This window comes from Balaenoptera borealis, assembly GCF_965194805.1.
Source record: "Balaenoptera borealis genome assembly, chromosome: 20".
Taxonomy (NCBI): Eukaryota; Metazoa; Chordata; class Mammalia; order Artiodactyla; family Balaenopteridae; genus Balaenoptera; species Balaenoptera borealis.
Window position 1 is genome coordinate 24526815 of NC_138879.1, and position 18163 is coordinate 24544977.

Below are 18163 nucleotides of genomic sequence, written 5' to 3' on the forward strand. Positions count from 1 at the left end.
AATTTAAAAATTCCAAACTGAAAACTCTTTGTGAATAGGGACACTATTTCTATTTCTATTGATTTCTCCTGTAGTTACCTCCGTAGAGCTCTGTACCTGGGGAGCATTCAGTAAGTGCTACTTGACTGTTCATTTGGGCACAGACCTTCCATAATTGAATTTTAGATTAAATTATTTAAAAATATGATTCTAATGTAGAATAAACTTTCAGTTGAAATCAATTCACCTTGATAAAGTAGAGCCATGGCAAGGATAATCTAAAATTGTAAAATCCGAAATAATTTCTATTTGAGTGGAGGCAGAGAAAAAAAAATGTTTTTCCTAAACAACTTATCTACATTTAGGTAAATGTTATTTTAGGGCAAATACCAACAGGTAGTGGATCAAGCCCATTCAGAATAGGGCCAAGAAACCACTGAAAATAATTCATAACAGTGAATATAATCCATTTTTTGGTAATATATTCTCTCTTGAAAGCAAATATTGACCCTCTAAAACTTATTTTGAAACAATGACTTTAGGTAATTCTTAGAACCATTTTAAAGATGAACAAGATGGAGGTGGAGCTGTGTGGCCAGTCCAGGACAAAAGTCAAGGACAAGGTGGACTCAAACTTGCCATTTCCTCTCTTCTCTTTCCCACTGCTTCTCCTCTGCTTGATACTCCACGCTTCAGACATGATCTTTCCCAACCATTTCTCCAGGTGAAAAACTCAGAACTTCAATATCTATAAGCACATTGATCAAATCCTCAGATAAGCACACCATTCCAAGCCTTTTATAAAAGAGGGAAGTAAAGTAACAGAATGTCTTTTATATGCCAAGCACTTTTGAACAAACATGTCATTTGATGCTGCTTATTACCCTATGATGAATGCCCTGTTTCAAGGATGAGGTGGGAGGGTTGGTGGTCCAGCATCTGACCCCCTTCCTGTTTGGGATGAGTACCCTGCTGCGGACAGCGTCAGTGAGAAGGAGTGCTGAACGTTACACCGTGGGCACCATGGCAGCGAGACCTTTCTTCGTTTCCCTCCTCACCGCCCCTCCCCCCCTCCCCCATGGTGGTCAGGGCCCAGGATGTGGTCTAGGATTAGTCAACAGGGCGCTGCTGCATGGGCTTTGGGTTTGCAGCCTGAGGCACACAGATGGAAGGAAGATTAAACGTCCTTTTGCAACGGCAGCAGCAGGAGCCATGTGTCTGGTGGTGGCACTTCGTGGCAGTGCCCAGCGGTTGGACCTCCTGGCCAGAAGGTCCTACTAAAGAAGGTTGTTGTTTTTCCTCCACTAGCCCTTGGTTTCTGCAGAATTTCCAAGACCGATTCTTCAGCTCCTGACAATTCTGGAAGCCAGAGATAGTTCTTCAGTAAATTCCAGTTGGGGCTGATAGAGCCAGCGTTGGGGCAGTTCTTGCAACCAGAAACCTGACTGATCTGTGAGGAAACAGACCCTGAGATCAAGGAGCTTGTTCAGGGACCCTGGCTAGCGAGTGTCAGTGTTCTGGCCGAGAAGCCCGTGCTGCTTTCTTTGATTCCATGCTTCCTGAAGAATTCTAAAGAAGGGCGTAAAGGAAAGGAGCAAGGATGGCACACTGATTAGAGTGAGGCTTGAAGATCAGCAGGCATGTGAACATTTACCCCCAAATCCACATTCAGTAACACATCCGTAAATAAGTGGGGTCTATTCTATTCTGTGTAGAGGGACTGTGCTATGTTCATATATTATTTCAGTTAATCCTCACAACATTATGATATGGTGAGCATTATTTTCTCCATTGTTCATATGGAAAAACAGGCTCAGCGAGGTTGGTCCAAGTTTATATATAGAAAGCGATAGTGCTGGGTTTGAACTTGAGTCTCCGAGGCGGCTGGAGCTCATTCATTAAGCCACAGCTGCTTCACTATGAAATTTAATCAATCAATAAATGTTTAATCGCTGCCAGTTTTCTACTAACCCCATCACAGCCCTAGCACAACCTCATCAGTGTGTTCTTGTTGGTATGCTTCCTTGAGTGTGGTCTTACATCTGTACCCCAGGGGGTGTCATCTGTCACTTTAGACAGGACCATGCCCCTACTAAGGATCGTCCTTCCTGAATTTCCACCTCCTATCCAGGCACTCATCTTCTATTCATTCCTGCCTGCCTCTACCTCCCCTACACCACCTTCAGGGGAAACCATGCCTTTGCTTATTGGACTGTAAAATGGAGCTGAAGATCCTCATTGGCAGAATAAATACCAGACGTCTAGGGGTCTTTGGGACAGATTCCTTGCCCAGACCTGGCTCATGATGGCCAAAGAACACTTTGTCATTTGTGCTTTGGATTAAGAAAACAAGTTCTGTATGTTTCCTACCATGACAAAGAGCAGTGAGTTGAATTGGTGCCATTGTAAGCTTGATTGTTGTTGCATAGATAAAAGCCTCATTAAGTCCCTCCTGAGGGGAGAGAAGAGGGGGTTTCTTGCTTGTTGTGGTTACAACAACAAAACAGTAAATGGAGGAAATAATTAAATAACTGCACTTTCCCCCCCAGACCTCATCAAGAGGCTGGGTGAGTTTTTAATTAGTGCTGCGTTTTCAATAAATCCGTATCTGTACATGGTACTGATTCTTTCCTGGATAAGGAAAGATAATAATGAGAATCCTATTTTTCAGCCCCACACTAAAGGGATGCCTAGTGTATTTAATCATGCTGTAGAAATCCTGGCAGCTTTCTCTGAGCCCAGCCTCTGCTCTAATTACATTTCTAGATTTTAGTAAATTGAAAGGGAAAATGTAGGAACAAAATAATTAAAACTGAAGAGGAAGTGCATATTAAAAAGGAGAAGCTGTTTAAAATTCTTCCACACAGTGCTTCCAAGGACATCTACAGTCGTTTAATCAGATCCACACCAAATCAAAGTCCTTTGTACAGAGGCTGGTGGGATCACATCTCAGGTGGGCGGTATGGTCCCCACAGTAGAATGGGAGCCTCATCACACCAGGCTACAGATGGAGAAAGGACTCTTATGTCCTTCTAGCTCTCTGGAGATTCAGGGCCAGCCTGGACAAGCTGCTGGCGCAGACTCACCAGCTCTGAGGAGTCACTTCCCAGGTCCCAGGCAGAATCTGACTAAACTGTAATGATTAGCCCCAATTGTAAGGTAGCTAAAGTATGTTGTCCGTGCCTCCAGTTTCCTCCTTCTGCACCCCTTCCCACCTCCATGCTCCTCCCTCCAAGCAGTACCCCTTTTCTTTCTTCCCTGTCATCCCGTGAAATCTGAAGTCAAAAGAACAGGAACTGAACAGTTTCAGTGACACTAGGAATCAGTTACTTGTAACTGGTTACTGGGTTGCCTGTGGGGCACTCTGATGCTTCCCAAGGACCAAAAACCTCGCTGGCTTCAGCTAACAGAATGAAATATTTGTTGATGATGATGAGTGGAATCTAATTGGAAAGTTTCAGGCACCAGCCTAATAGGTGACGAAAGTGCTTCTTGTTTTAAGTGGGGCAGGCACAGTAACCACATCATTGTTGAATTTAGGATCTCCATTTCTTGATCATTTTGGCTGAAATATGGGTTGAGCAAGCTTAAGGAGTTTAGAGTGTTTTGTCCGTCATTCCTAGGACATTTTAAGCTGTGGAATTTAGGGTGTGCTTGCGTATTTGAAAGTGGAAGGCAGCCTGGCACTGTCACAGCCTCCCCTGTGGCTTTGCTCATGGGCTCCCAGCTTTCCCTGCTGAACAGACTCACCAGCCACCTGGAGCCAGGATGCATGTGGCAGGAGACAGTCCCACAGAAGCAGAGCTTCCGGTAGCTATCCCCAAGGCAGGGCCCACACTTTGTCACCCCACCACCCATAGATTCATCTGGTTGCTCTTTTGGATACAATGCCTTCTCGTGCATTTGTGTGCGTGTCTACGTAATGATACAATCTCAGTATGGAAAAGAGACAACGCCTGTTCCAGATTATTTGTCTTGATTCAGTAAGAATAATTTTTTAAAGTTGAAGCTAAAGGAAAGCATTGTAACAATAACAAATATCCCATTACTGACATTATTACTCTTACGTAATAACGTGGAGATGACTTTTTTCTCCCAGGGCCAAGATGCTCTGAGACTTTCTTTTTTTTTGGCCGCACTGCACGGCATGTGGGATCTTAGTTCCCCGACCAGGGATTGAACCCATGCCCCTTGCAGTGGAAGCGTGGAGTCCTAACCACTGGCCCACCAGGGAAATCCCTGAGACTTTTTTCTTTTACTCAACTCAGGAATCAACGATAGCCCTTGGGGAGCTAGGATGTAAGACCAGCTGGGGACCCAGGTGTCCAAGACAATAAATTGTCACTGAATCAGTTTCCTTTCAGTTAAGCCACCTATATGCCTGCCTTCCCTCAAAAGAACGGTCCTTCTCCTTTCTGTTTCCAAATGCTCAGTTTTACGTTACTTAAAAGAGTCTCTAACATCATCATAAAGTCTAAAAAATATTTTACTGACAGTTGGTTAGAAAAAAATGAGGTAAAGTCGTTAGTGATCCACACCCTGCTTGCAAGTATAAGTTGCTGTTGTTAAATGCCTTTGTTGTTACGGCCACCCCACTCCCACTCTATTTGGTCCTCGCACCTCTGCGAAGCCTGCCGCGCCCTACACGCGACCCCCTCCGAGTTCCCGCCTCTTTCTTCTCAGGCCCCTCCTTCCCCGCAAATCCTCGGGCACTGGTGAGAACCGGGACGCATGCGCACTAGGGGAGGTAGGCGGAGCCTTGAAGCAGAGGGAGGAGGGGCATGAGAACCCAGAGAGGGGAGGGGAGGGGAGGGGAGTAGAGGGGGCGGAGGCCGCGCGGGGTGGGGCCCGGCGGGTACGCGCTCGCTGCGTCGACGTGCTGACGCCATTGACGCCCCGGCTGGTGTGTTTCGGTGTGTGTGTGTGTGTGTGTGTGTGTGTGTGTGTGTGCGTGCGCGCGCGCTCCGAGTGTGTGTGTATTTGTGTATCGGCGGTTCCGCAGGTCCCGGATGTTGCGGACAGTATGAGGCGAGTGCAGGGGGACGGGGACCAGCAGCTGTCGCCGCCGCTCTCAGGTGAGTGGGGGGAGGAGAGTCGAGGAAGAGGGTTGTCCTGTCGGAGTGGGGGGGGGCGTCTCCCTTAAGGGGTGACTGACCCCCCCCACTCCCGCCCCCCCCACCCCCCCCGCCGCACATAACTCTTCTCTGCCCCATTTCCCACATGCCGGGTTACGTGGCCCGCGAATGCCAGAGCCTAATCAACCGTAAACGCGCCCCCGCCTTCGGCCCCCCCATAATTTTCCCAGCCCCATCCCCCTTGCCAAATAGTGAGCTGTCGCCTGCGGCGAGATGGGTGACTGCGCATGCGCGAGTGTGAACGAGCCCGGGGTGCTTGTTCGCTGCCCTCGGGGCGCATGCGCATCGCTGTGTTGCAGCGACCTGCGGGATAAAGAGACCCTTGACCACGCGCCTGCCTTCTTCCCGGGCAGTGGGCTAGACTTGGTGCCAGATAGTGAGCTTGTTGCTTTTATCCAAAAGGGAGAATTTAAATTATTTGAGGGAGTTTATGACAAAGCACCGTTCGCATCTTGTGTTGTCCTAGAGACTCCCAGGCTACAAACGCCTCCCAGAGCCAACATGCCCCACGCTGACACTTCTTTTGAAGCTGTCACTGCAACTTCTAGTTTTAGTATTATTTTTCTTTCCTCGGATACTCCCATTGTCATGTTGTATCTTTAATGCAAACTTCCCCTAAATTTAGGAGTAGGTGCCCCAACCCATTCAATTATTCTGGCAGGGGATTTTGGTAGCCTTTCTAAGGAGGACTAGGGTCATAAAAAAGAAAGTAAGGGGAGTTTTCGTTTAGTAAAATTATTTATTATTCTCACAGAACTAGATAAAGAGCGAAGGGTATAAGGCTTAGAGTAGTAATTGTAAATCAAGACGTCAGGGTTCTCTCATCTCCAGCCCTCCTACTTTGTGTGACCTATTTGCCTCTTTTTTGGTAGAAGATCTTCCTTAGCGCTTTCGTTTTAGCTGTACATTATTGATGCTGTGAACAGCACATGAAAACACAAGCAATCTGAAACTACTGGTGGACAATAAATTACCCAGTGGAAGTTTTAATTTTAAGTAACAAGAGTGGTGTTTCTTTCACATTTGCAAATAACAAAGAGCAATTTTTAAAAGTTAACTTTAAGGTACAATAATATTTCAGTGTTATAGAACCTGGGTTTTCCATTGGCAGATTATACGTGGTCCCTTAATTTGCTCCTTCCTGTGTTGCCGCTGCTTTGGATACTTGCTGCTTCTTACCTCTGCCATCAGAACAGAGTGAGGAGTTAATAAACTCTTACAAGCAAAAGGTTTGCTGAATAGCATTGAAATGAATAACTAAATTGTTGGGTGTGTGTGTGTGCACATTTTCTGTGTTTTTCAGTTGTCTTTGCCAACCTTGTCTCCTATCTGGATAACTTAGGAATGGGACATATTATTAGTGAGCCTTATTTTCTCTTCTCTTTCCTTTGTGTTCTTTCTTTGGTATTCGCCTCTCAAGGCTTTTTTTTTTTTTTTTGCTGCCATTCTTAACTCTAGGACCTTATGTTCTTCGGCCTTAAAGTATATATATATTTTTTTCACTTCCCCATTTAACTCTGGCCTTCTCGTGGTTCAGCTGTCTTTTGTGCTGTTTTCTGTTGCCATGGTTACAGCTGGAGCCAAGAGAGGACACAGAGGAAGCACAGGAATTTGGGGGGCATATATCTTCTTGTGTCCTGTGAAAGAGCTGGAGACTCATCTTTTTTTTCCTTGTGTGAAGACTGAGGAGTGTAAGTTATTGTGACAGCTTCACACTTAGGCTGGGGGTGGTTGGTGTCCATTTGGTACTTTGGGACTTCTCCTTTTAGAGCTCTTCATAGTGGTTAGTTTGGTGCTTGGAGATGTTTAATGTTGGCTATGTCCAGACTTCCATCAGGTAGTTTGGTAAAATCTTGAAGTAAAGCTATGGAGGTAATAAATGTCCATTTCTCTTCTCAGTAGGCTTCTGTCCTGCAGGATGCTTTGTTTTTATCTGGTTGAATTTACTGAAGTCTCATGTAAAATTTTCATGGTATGAAGACATGAAATGCTTTTAGGTTAATTAAGATAAGTATTAATTAAATAATTCGAATTGGTGCAGAGCCATGTTTAAAAAAATAACTCTTTAAAATGGGTAACACATATACATACATATGAAACAAAACTCAAACGCTACGCAGAGAGAGGGAAGAATCTTTCTTCTCCTGTCCTCCTTTCATCCTTCTAGTTACCCCCCTCAAAGGAAACTGTCGTTACCTGTATCTTGTTTACCTTTCGAGAGATAATGCTTTTATAAGCATATCCAACTATGTATTCGTTGGTATTTTGTTTTTATTTGTTGTTTATGCAAATGATAAGATACTATACCCACTATTCTGCACTTTCCTTTTTTTTACTGAGTATATCTTGGCTGTCATTTCATATAGTACATAGAGTACCTCTCCCTTTTTGAAAGATGGCAGATATTCCACTGTATAGATGTACCGTTATTCAGCCAGCTCTTATTGGATACTTAGGTTGTTTTCAGTGCTACAATTAACTCCTTGTATGTACTTTTTATGTACATGGGTGTCTGTTGGATAAATTCCTAGTGGAAGGATATATGCATTTTTAATGTTGTTAGATATCGCTAAACTGCTTTCCATGGAGGTTGTGTTTATATTCCTGCCTGCAGTGTACGAGTCTGCCTCTTTTCTCACCAACACTGTATTATCAAATTTTAAAAATCTTTGTGCAGGGGACTTCCCTGGTGGCCCAGTGGTTGAGAATCCATGCTTCCACTGCAGGGGGTATGGGTTTGATCCCTGGTCAGGGACCTAAGTTCCTGCATGCCACGCGCGCGGCCAAAAAAAGAAAAAAAAAAAGTCTGTGCACTCTTTTATCTAAGTTTTTAAAGTTCATTATGTAGCTTGTTAAGATTCATTACACCCAGGAGTTGTGGATAAATACTGTCACTGTTTTGCAGATGGGGGTGGTGGTGATAGACATTGCTGGACTGAAGAATAATGTCATGAGAATGAAGTTGTATGCCTGGGTAACACGGGAAATCCATTAACAATGCTAGGAAGACATGTAGAACCTATATTCTAATTTCTCCCTTTAACTCTTGCTGCTAGTTTCTCTATGTGAAATTCTATAAGCCCATAAGTGATGTTTGATGATCTCTTTTTGATAGCAGTGACTCAAAATTGTTTATACGAGTGAACTGCCATTCTGTTGAGGAATTGAAAAGCTAACCCAGTTTGTTAAGGTGCTTTTCTGAGTGCCTGCACAGAATACTGCTACTGGTACTTTTTTTTTTTAATTTTTATTTTATTTACTTTTTTTTTTTTAATGGGGTATAGTTGTTTTACAATGTTGTGTTAGTTTCTACTGTAGAGCGAAGTGGAGTTCCCTGTGCTATACAGCAGGTTCTCATTAGTTATCTATTTTATACATATTAGCGTATATATGTCAATCCCGATCTCCCAGTTCATCCCACCGCCCCCCCACTTGGTGTCCAGACATTTATTCTCTACATCTGTATCTCTGTTTCTGCCTTGAAAACCGGTTCGCTACTGGTACTTTAAAAAAGTCTGCTAATTGCAGAATTCGTGCTTCGCTATGAGCTGTGAGAAAATAGAAAAGAATTAAAAGATGTCTGTGCTGGAAGGAGCTTACAATTTTATTGGAAAACCAAATCTGAGTATATCAAATTATAAGAGAACAATTAGAAAACAGAACAGGAACAGAAATATGTGTTCCATGCTGAGAGGACTTTGTAAAGAAGCGATTAAGATTTAGAGGCGAGGTCATTTGGAAGGCCTTCTGGGAGGAAGTACATTTTGAGGCCCCCCCCCCCTTAACAGCTGCTTAGGTGAAAAATTTTAAGCATACAGAAAAATTGAAAGAACAGTACCGTTATCACCTTTATACCAATTATCCCCTAGATTCAACAATTTTTCATGTTTTCTATATTTGCTTTATCTATGTATGTGCATGTGTGTTTACATATAATATATAAATCTTTATATTGTAGATATGACACCTTAATACTTTAATACTTTACTGTAGATGCATCTTTTTAAAATAAAGACATTGTTTTAGTTAATTGTTCTTACATTGTCACAGCTGAGGCAATTAACAATACTTTCCTAATACCATCTAATATTCAGTTCATGTTCAGATTTTCCCAGTTGTCTCCAATACAACACTTGTTAGCTATTGGTATTTTTTTCTCCAAACATGTCTCTTTTTTTTTTAAATTTAAAAAAAAATTTTTTTTTAATTAATTAATTAATTAATTTATGGCTGTGTTGTGTCTTCGTTTCTGTGCGAGGGCTTTCTCTAGTTGTGGCAGGCGGGGGCCACTCTTCATCGCGGTGCGCGGGCCTCTTCACTATCGCGGCCTCTCTTGTTGCGGAGCACAGGCTCCAGACCCGCAGGCTCAGTAATTGTGGCTCACGGACCCAGTTGCTCCGCGGCATGTGGGATCTTCCCAGACCACGGCTCGAACCCGTGTCCCCTGCGTTGGCAGGCGGATTCTTAACCACTGCGCCACCAGGGAAGCCCCAAACATGTCTCTTTAGTCTCTTTTTTTTTTTTTAAGTCTTTATTGAATTTGTCACAATATTGCTTCTGGTTTTTTTTTTTTTAATAAATTTATTTATTAATTTGTTTTTATTTTTGGCTGTGTTGGGTCTTCGTTGCTACTCGTGGGCTTTCTCTAGTTGAGGCAAGCTGGGGGCACTCTTTGTTGTGGTGTGCGGGCTTTTCACTGTTGTAGCTTCTCTTGTTGCAGAGCATGGGCTCTAGAGTGCAGGCTCAGTAGTTGTGGCACACGGGCTGAGTTGCTCCACAGCATGTGGGATCTTCCTGGACCAGGACTCGAACCCGTGTCCTCTGCATTGGCAGATGGATTCTTAACCACTGCGCCACCAGGGAAGCCCGCTTCTGGGTTTTTTGTATGTTTTGGTTTTTTGGTCACGAGACATGTGGGATCTTAGCTCCCCGACTAGGGATCGAACCCGCACCCCCTGCATTGGAAGGTGAGGTCTTAACCACTGGACCGCCAGGGAAGTCCCCTCTTTAGTCTCTTTCTCAATCTAGAACCCTTTATTTAGGAGCCGTGCAGTATTGCCTTTTTGAAGAGACCAGGCCATCTGTCTTGTATAACATATCACTTCTGGAATTTTCTGAGTGTTTTCCTCACAGTTTCATTTAATTTGCTCCTTTATCCCTGTATTTCCTACAAACTGGCAGTGAAGTCTTGGTTAGATTCAGGTTAAACATTTTTGGTAATAATACTTCATAGGTGATGCTGTGTACCTCGTATCACATCACAGTAAGAGAGACATCATGTCATAATGTCTGACTGTTAATGGTGATGAATTTGTTTGTTCAAGATCATAAATACCAGGTCTCTTCACTGTAAAGACTTTTTTCCCCTTTGTAATTAGCACGTAATCTGTAGAGTGGTGACACTTTGGCATGATACTATTTTACTTCTCCAGCAACCTTTCACCTTCTGATGACGATCCTTGCCTGAATCAGTTATTTCTTTGGTTATTATGAAATGATAATTTTCTAATTCTGCCATTCCTTTGCCTTCCATCTTCTGTAAAGATTTCCCTCATCAGTTAGGAATAAATTATAATTTTTTCCCAAAAGTTCAGGTAAATTCTTAATTTTCCCTTTAGCAATTTTCTGAGTAAGGAGTTGGTATACCTTTAATGATAGCAAATGAATTGTTTCTTTTTCTTGCTCTCTTGGTTTTAGTATCATTATAAACTCGTGGATTTTAATTTAGTCTATGTTTTACCAATAATTATAACCTTTTTTTGATACTCAAAATGTCCCATATTTGACCTATGGGAACCCTTAAGCTTGGTGTATGAGTGCTTCTAGTAAAAGAAGTCCCTGGATCACTTTGTATTTTTCTTGTCTCAAATGTCCCCTCACCTCACCTCCGTACATTTATATATACATTAATTACATTTTCTTCCCTTTTAATAAATTATGTTGTTCATCTCCCTAGGGAGTTTCTGGCACCAAATTCTAAAAACTAAAGGTGCCTTTCTTTTAACACAGTGCACCTAGTGTTTGACTCACTTCTGTGCCGCTGGCATTGCTGGATTCTGAATCTGAGACCTCACAGATTTCTTATCTTGAATAGTCTTTGTGAAGACAGGTAGTATCTCTGAAGAGAACATTGCTTCCCACCCCCACATCGTTAATATAAGGTTAGCTATAGAGGAGACTGGGTAGTTTCTTCTCTCATGAGCAACCTTGCTTTTTTTCTGAGATAGAAAGGTACACAGGATGAAATTTAGAAACTGATAATTTGTATATAGTATCTTGGGGATATGGGGTTTTGATTGTTATAAATCTTTGTATGTATATGTATATATGTACAAGTATGTGTTTGTCTTTCCTCCCTTTTCCTCAATTACACACATTTCTCCAACACAGTTGGACTGTTACGTAAGATTATGCTGTAATAGCATGTTTTTTTCATTATCACTAGATTTCATCATAAAAAAGAGACAAATTTTTCTTAATTAGGGAAAATTTTCAGATAGGCCATGAACTCTGATATCTAGCTGTCTTAACACAGGGTGTGGAACAGTGCTGGATCCTGTGGATTTTTATCGTGTACTATGGACTCAGAAATGTTGATGCATCCACAGTGTTTTCTGAAAATCCATCACATTAATGAAGGTTAATATAAATGAAAGATACAGTGGAACTACATTCTAAAACTGTTTTAGGGGCTAAACTAATTCCTGCCTTAGCAGAAAATGATTTATAAGATTCTTACCGTTACAGTGGTATTTTGAGTAACTTACTGATTTCAGGTTACTCAAAGCCTGACAATAACAGTATTCTGATATTTATCTGAAATTCATTTTTCTTTTTACCATCTTGTCGTATTTACTTTCAGATTTTATAAGGTTATTCTTAACCTACTTTCATAACAATACTGCCTCCATATTAAATTCTGGTTGTGTATTCAGGGAAGCACACCTGTTTCTTGTGTTTGTTTTCAGTCATGGTGAATCACTCTGAAAGACTATGGTGATACATTTGCTACTAAGATCCAGTAGCTTCTTTTACTTTTGTTTTTGACAAACTCCCATTATAGGAAAAAAGATTCTGAAGTTTAGCCTCTTTAGGAAACACTTGGGCCTTCATTCTTAACAACTATGGTCATGTTTTAATAGAATTGGCAGGAGTTGTTTAGTTGCTCTGTGTGGCAAAGTTGGTCATGCTGCTTTCGGAGAGCTGGATGCAGACCACAGAATGGGAATTTTACATTCGGACAGTAACTGTTGCTTGACTGTGAAGACCTTTATTCTTCTTCTTTTTTTTTAAACACTTTAAAAAAAAATTTATTTTATTTATTTATTATTTTTGGCTGCATTGGGTCTTCGTTGCTGTGCGCGGGCTTTCTCTAGTTGTGGCGAGCGGGGGCTACTCTTCGTTGCAGCGTACAGGCTTCTCATTGCAGTGTCTTCTCTTGCTGCAGAGCACGGGCTGTAGGTGTACGGGCTTCAGTAGTTGTGGCATGTGGGCTCAGCACTTGTGGCTCGTGGGCTTTAGAGCGCAGGCTCAGTAGTTGTGGCGCACGGGCTTAGCTGCTCCGCGGCATGTGGGATCTTCCCAGGTCAGGGCTCGAACCTGTGTCCCCCGCGTTGGCAGGCGGATTCTTAACCACTGCGCCACCAGGGAAGTCCGAACAACTCTTTTAAAAAAGTTTTTTATTTTTTGGCCACGCCGCACGGCATGCGGGATCTTAGTTCCCTGACCAGGGATCAAACCCACACCCCCTGCGGTGGAAGCGCAGAGACTTAACCACTGGACCACCAGGGAAGTCCCAGAGACCTTTATTCTTGACTGTTGCTTTCTAAGAAGCTGTTGGCATAAATCTTCAGGCTGTGGCACCAGCTACATCAAAGAAGGGCTTGCAGTAGTTCTCTGAAGACCTCTAATTCCTCCTTTCAATCTGTCTATTTATTTGTAAGAAAAAAAAAGATGTATATGTAATCATTCATCTCCTTAATTTGAGATTTACATAATCCTTTTCTTGGTATTTAGAAACAGGTACTACTTTCTGTTTCTATGATTTTGACTACTTTAGATACTTCATATGAGCGGAATCATGCAGTATTTGTCGTTTTGTATCTGGCTTATTTCACTTCGCATGATGTCCATGAGGTTCATCCATATTTTAGCATGTGTCAGAATTTCCTTGCTTTCCAAGGCTGAGTAATACTTCTTTGTATGTGTGTAATTACATTTTGTTTATCCATTCATCCACCAATGGACACTTGGGTTGCTACCACCTTTTGCTGTTGTGAATAATGCTGCTCTGAACATAGGCAGGCAAATATCTCTTTGAGACCCTGATTTCAATTCTTTTGGGTATATACCCAGAAGTGGAATTGCTGAATTATATGTTAATTCTATTTTTACTTTTTTTAAGGAACCTCCATACAGTTTAATGTAATGGCTGCACCATCTTGCATTCTTACCAGTAGTGCACAAGGGTTCCAGTTTCTCTACATCCTTGGCAACACTTGTTATTTTCTGCTTTTTGAAAAAAATAATAGCCATCCATAATGGGTATATTTTGTTTTTTAACTTTATCTTTTATTGAAACTAAGTTTAAACTTTAAAGTAGGATTTTTTTTTTTTTATGGTGTGTGTTTCTTGTGAGGTAATAGTTACATCCTGTACTTTCTTCTACAAGGTTTAAAGTTATGTTTTTCACATTTAGGTTTCTAATCCACCTAGAATTTATTTCGATGCTTGGTGTTAAGTAGGGACCTAATTATTTTCATAAGGATAACCCAAAGTAGGGATTTAATTTTCTTTCCATAGGATAACCTGATACGCCACCATCATTTATTGAATAGTCATGTTTGCCCCCTACAACTTTAAATACCACCTACGTGTTTCCGAATATATGAGGATTTGTGTCTGTGTTCTCTATATTCTGTACCATTGGTCTGTTTGCATATCTTGTGCTGGTACTACACTGCCTTAATTATCATAGCTTTATAATAGTTGTTCATATCTGGTAGGGCAGGTCTCACTACCTTGTTCTTTTTCTGTTCATCAGCCTCTCTGAAAAACCCTGTCAGATTGGTGTATTTCATTGAAGCCATTTGCTGTCTAAATTGTATTGACATGATATATAATGGCCTTCTCCAAAAGAGAGAAAAAAATCAAACCTCCCTTATCTAGCAGCTGGTCATTAAGTTTGTCTCTTATTCTGAATGAGCCGATAATTTCCATTCAATTTTTAGTTTTGTTGGAGTGATTTTTTTTTTAATCTTTATTTATTTATTTATTTATTTATTTATGGCTGTGTTGGGTCTTCGTTTCTGTGCGAGGGCTTTCTCTAGTTGCGGCAAGTGGGGGCCACTCTTCATCGTGGTGCGCGGGCCTCTCATTATCGCGGCCTCTCTTGTTGTGGAGCACAGGCTCCAGACGTGCAGGCTCAGTAATTGTGGCGCACGGGCCTAGTTGCTCCGTGGCATGTGGGATCTTCCCAGACCAGGGCTCGAACCCGTGTCCCCTGCATTGGCAGGCAGATTCTCAACCACTGCACCACCAGGGAAGCCCGATATATTTTTTTTATATAGGAATATGGTCTTCAGATGGAGGAGAATCTTGTTATAATTTGTTGTCTCATACAAGGACACCAGATGAAACACTTTTGGTAACGGCATTGAGGTTCTATGGTGTTAAGGCTTTCTTGATCATAAGGAAAAGAAGCCTATTTAAAATAGCTCATATAGGACTTCCCTGGTGGTGCAGTGGTTAAGAATCCGCCTGCCAATGCAGGGGACACGGGTTCGAGCCCTGGGCCGGGAAGATCCCACATGCCACAGAGCAACTAAGCCCGTGCGCCACAACTACTGAGCCCATGTGCCACAACTACTGAAGCCCGTGCGCCTAGAGCCCACGCTCTGCAACAAGAGAAGCCACCGCAATGAGAAGCCCCGTGCACCGCAATGAAGAGTAGCCCCTGCTCGCCGCAATTAGAGAAAGCCCGCGCGCAGCAACGAAGACCCAACGCAGCCAAAAATAAAAAATAAATAAAATAAAATAAATTTATAAAAAAAAAAAATAGCTCATATAAAAGATTTATCAGAAGGAAATAGCTGTCGTCGAATCCAAGGAAAAGCTGAACAACAAGGCTTCAGAAAGGGCTGGCACCAAGACAGTTCCAAGTACAATACTTCAGCAGTTAGACTCTAGTGTTCCACCATAAACAGACCTCAGTATCCATGAAGCTTAATTCAGATTCCTGAGCAATATCTGATTTGGTCCGTCTAAGGCTTGATTTCCCCTGGGCCAGATATCTGCCCCAGGTTCAACTCTGGTTGAGGATACCAAAAGCAATTTGGGGCTGGAATCAGAGGCAAATTCTCTTAAGCAGTGGTTCTCAAAACTTTTTGGTCTCAGAACTCTTTACACTTTTTAAAAAATATATATATTTGTTTTATTTATTTATTATATTTTATATTTGGGTGCATCAGGTCTTAGTTGCAGCACGCGGGATCTTCACTGTGGCATCTTTCGTTGCGGCGCGCAGGCTTCTCTCTAGTTGTGGAGAGCAGGCTTTCTCTAGTTGAGGTGCGTGGGCTTAGTTGCCCCGCAGCATGTGGAATCTTAGTTCCCTGACCAGGGATCGAACCTGTGTCCCCTGCATTGGAAGGCGGATTCTTTACCACTAGACCACCAGGGAAGTCCCTCTTTACACTCTTAAAAATTATTGAGCTTTTCTTTATGTGGTTTATATCTATTGATAGTTACTAAATTAGAAATTAAAACAAAAAACATTAAAAAATATTAATTACTTAAAAAGGTATCATATTAACACAAATAATATATTTTTATGAAAAATAACTTTAAAAAATTAGAAGAGTGACATTTTTAGATTTTTGCAAATCTCTTAAATATCCAGCTTAATAGAAGACAGCTAGAATCTCGTATCTGCTTCTGTATTCAATCTGATGTGATAAATTGTTTTGATTGAAATACATGAAGAAAATATGGCCGTAAAGGACTTGTAGTTGGAAAAGGGAGGAGTATTTTCAGACAGTTGTGCATATTATTCTCTGATACTACACCAAAACTTGATAATTGGTAGTTTCTTCATAAGTTAGGTTGCAGTGTGGAATCTGAAATCATATCGATGTTACTGTTACATTAAAATTGATTTACATGAATTTTATAATATCATGATACATGATTTTATAATATCATGCATTGGTTGTTTAGGAAATGTTGGTTCATTGAGTTAAGCAGATCTTCCAAATGACACGTTTCATAATATAATACCAAAAAACCCACATTAGCTAATATCACTGTCCTTCTTATCAGAAAAATTTGTAAGTATTGGGCATCTATTAAGCAGCTACTGTATTTCCAAAATTTTAATTTTTGATTGAAAGCTTGGACTTTATCATTGGCAACAAATACTATCAATTGTTTTCCTTGAAGGGATAGAATCACTTCATTTTCAAGAAATTGCCTGCTAAATATTCATGTCTGAATAACCACAGTTTGCCCTTTGTTCCAAGTAAAAGTAGTGTTCCATGAAAAAAGCGGTTAGCTTAGCTCACTAATCAGAGTCACAGTTGCTTTTCCTGGAGACAACCAATGTACTATCCTGTAGAAGTGCTTTTTGCATACTTCCCATTTCATCATGCAGAATATTTAAAAGACCTGTACAAGGGCTCAGATTTAATAAAATTAATAATTTTTATTGCTTCATCAAGAACATTTTTAAGTGAAATTGACTTTTAAAAAAGATCACTAGTCCATGATGATAAAAGACACACATAACTCTAGTGCTATTTGATGCCATTACCTTGATTTAAGCTAAGGCATCCACAGTTATACCCATTATTGATTTTGTATCACCAGTGCAAATGCCAACACAATGAAAAAGGCAGTCGTTTCTTAGTATTATGAAAATAGTTTCAACTTAACAGACTCAATGAAAGGGACTTTTCAGGGATCTGTGAACTACACTTCGGGAACCCCAGTGGGTAGGGAAACAAAAGTCTATTATTTGAGGTACAACAAGTGTTTCATGGTAGAATTTTACTGGATTGCTGGTAGTGTTACTTAACATCATTTAACATGATGTAGAAATGAATGGGGTACTTAAAAGATCATAAAAAGTTTCAGATTTCTTGTTGAACAGAAATATTTTCCTAGTAATTATCGTTTTCAAACAGCAGAATTTAAGGTATTCAGATTTTTAGCCAGATAGTCTTTCAAATATGTCATTATCTTAGGGTAACCCATTTTAATATGGCTTATGGAATTTATGTCATCATAGTAGCACGTGCAGCTTAACATTTTTTTTCAAGCAGTTGAGTACATTAAAAAATCTGAGCTCCAAAAATTGCATTTGGGAAGATCTTGCCTTTTCAGAAAAAGCATAGAAGGGAAGGTTAAGGCTAGGAACCTGCTATTTCAGCTTTAAGTCTTTTTGGTCATTAAAGAGTCTTGTGAAAGAGAACACCCCCTCCCCCCAAATTTAAACATGTTTTATGACAGAGAAGGGGTACTAGTGGTGTTAACTGACTTCATTTCAACAAATATCTGTTGAGTAATTATAAACAAAAGAGTTTGTAAAAGGTGGGGGAGGGTATGTTCTGAAATGAGTGGGGAATTAAACCAGTATTTTGGTGTTTAGAAGAGGAAGAGGGACTTCCCTGGCGGTCCAGTGGTTAAGACTCCTCACTTCCACTGCAGAGGGCACGGGATCGATCCCTGGTCGGGGAACTAAGATCCCACAAGCCCCACGGCGTGGCCAAAAACAAAAAAACAAGAGGAAGAGACCATTCAATTGGGAAGGTTAGGGTGGGAGGACTATCTTTGTGAAGGTTACATTTGAGCTGGGTTTTGAAGGGTAGGTATTTTAAAGGCTGGAATTTTGATAGGCAGGAATAAGAAGGGAATTCAGGCAGAAGGAATGTCATGAGTAAAAATGTGGAGGTGGGGAAATACAGTGTTAGTATAGGGTGCATACTGGAAATAATGAGCAGTGTAGTGTAGCTGAAGCAAAAGACACATGGGAAAATGGGAGCTAAGACAGGAAA

At 41.2% G+C, this 18163-nt stretch overlaps 1 protein-coding gene across 5 annotated transcripts in view; it reads left to right on the top strand.

Moving 5' to 3' along the window:
• The first annotated feature begins 4855 nt into the window (after nucleotides 1-4855).
• Nucleotides 4856-18163, top strand: part of SPOP (speckle type BTB/POZ protein) — a 67103-nt gene continuing 53795 nt past the window's right edge. For 4 of the 5 annotated variants that reach the window (XM_082373180.1, XM_082373178.1, XM_082373179.1 and 1 more), the window contains exon 1: nucleotides 4857-5054. The gene's annotated coding sequence lies outside the window, so the exon portion shown is untranslated. Of the gene's footprint in view, nucleotides 5055-18163 lie in introns of all 5 variants that reach the window. The other variant, XM_082373182.1, reaches the window with a different exon arrangement.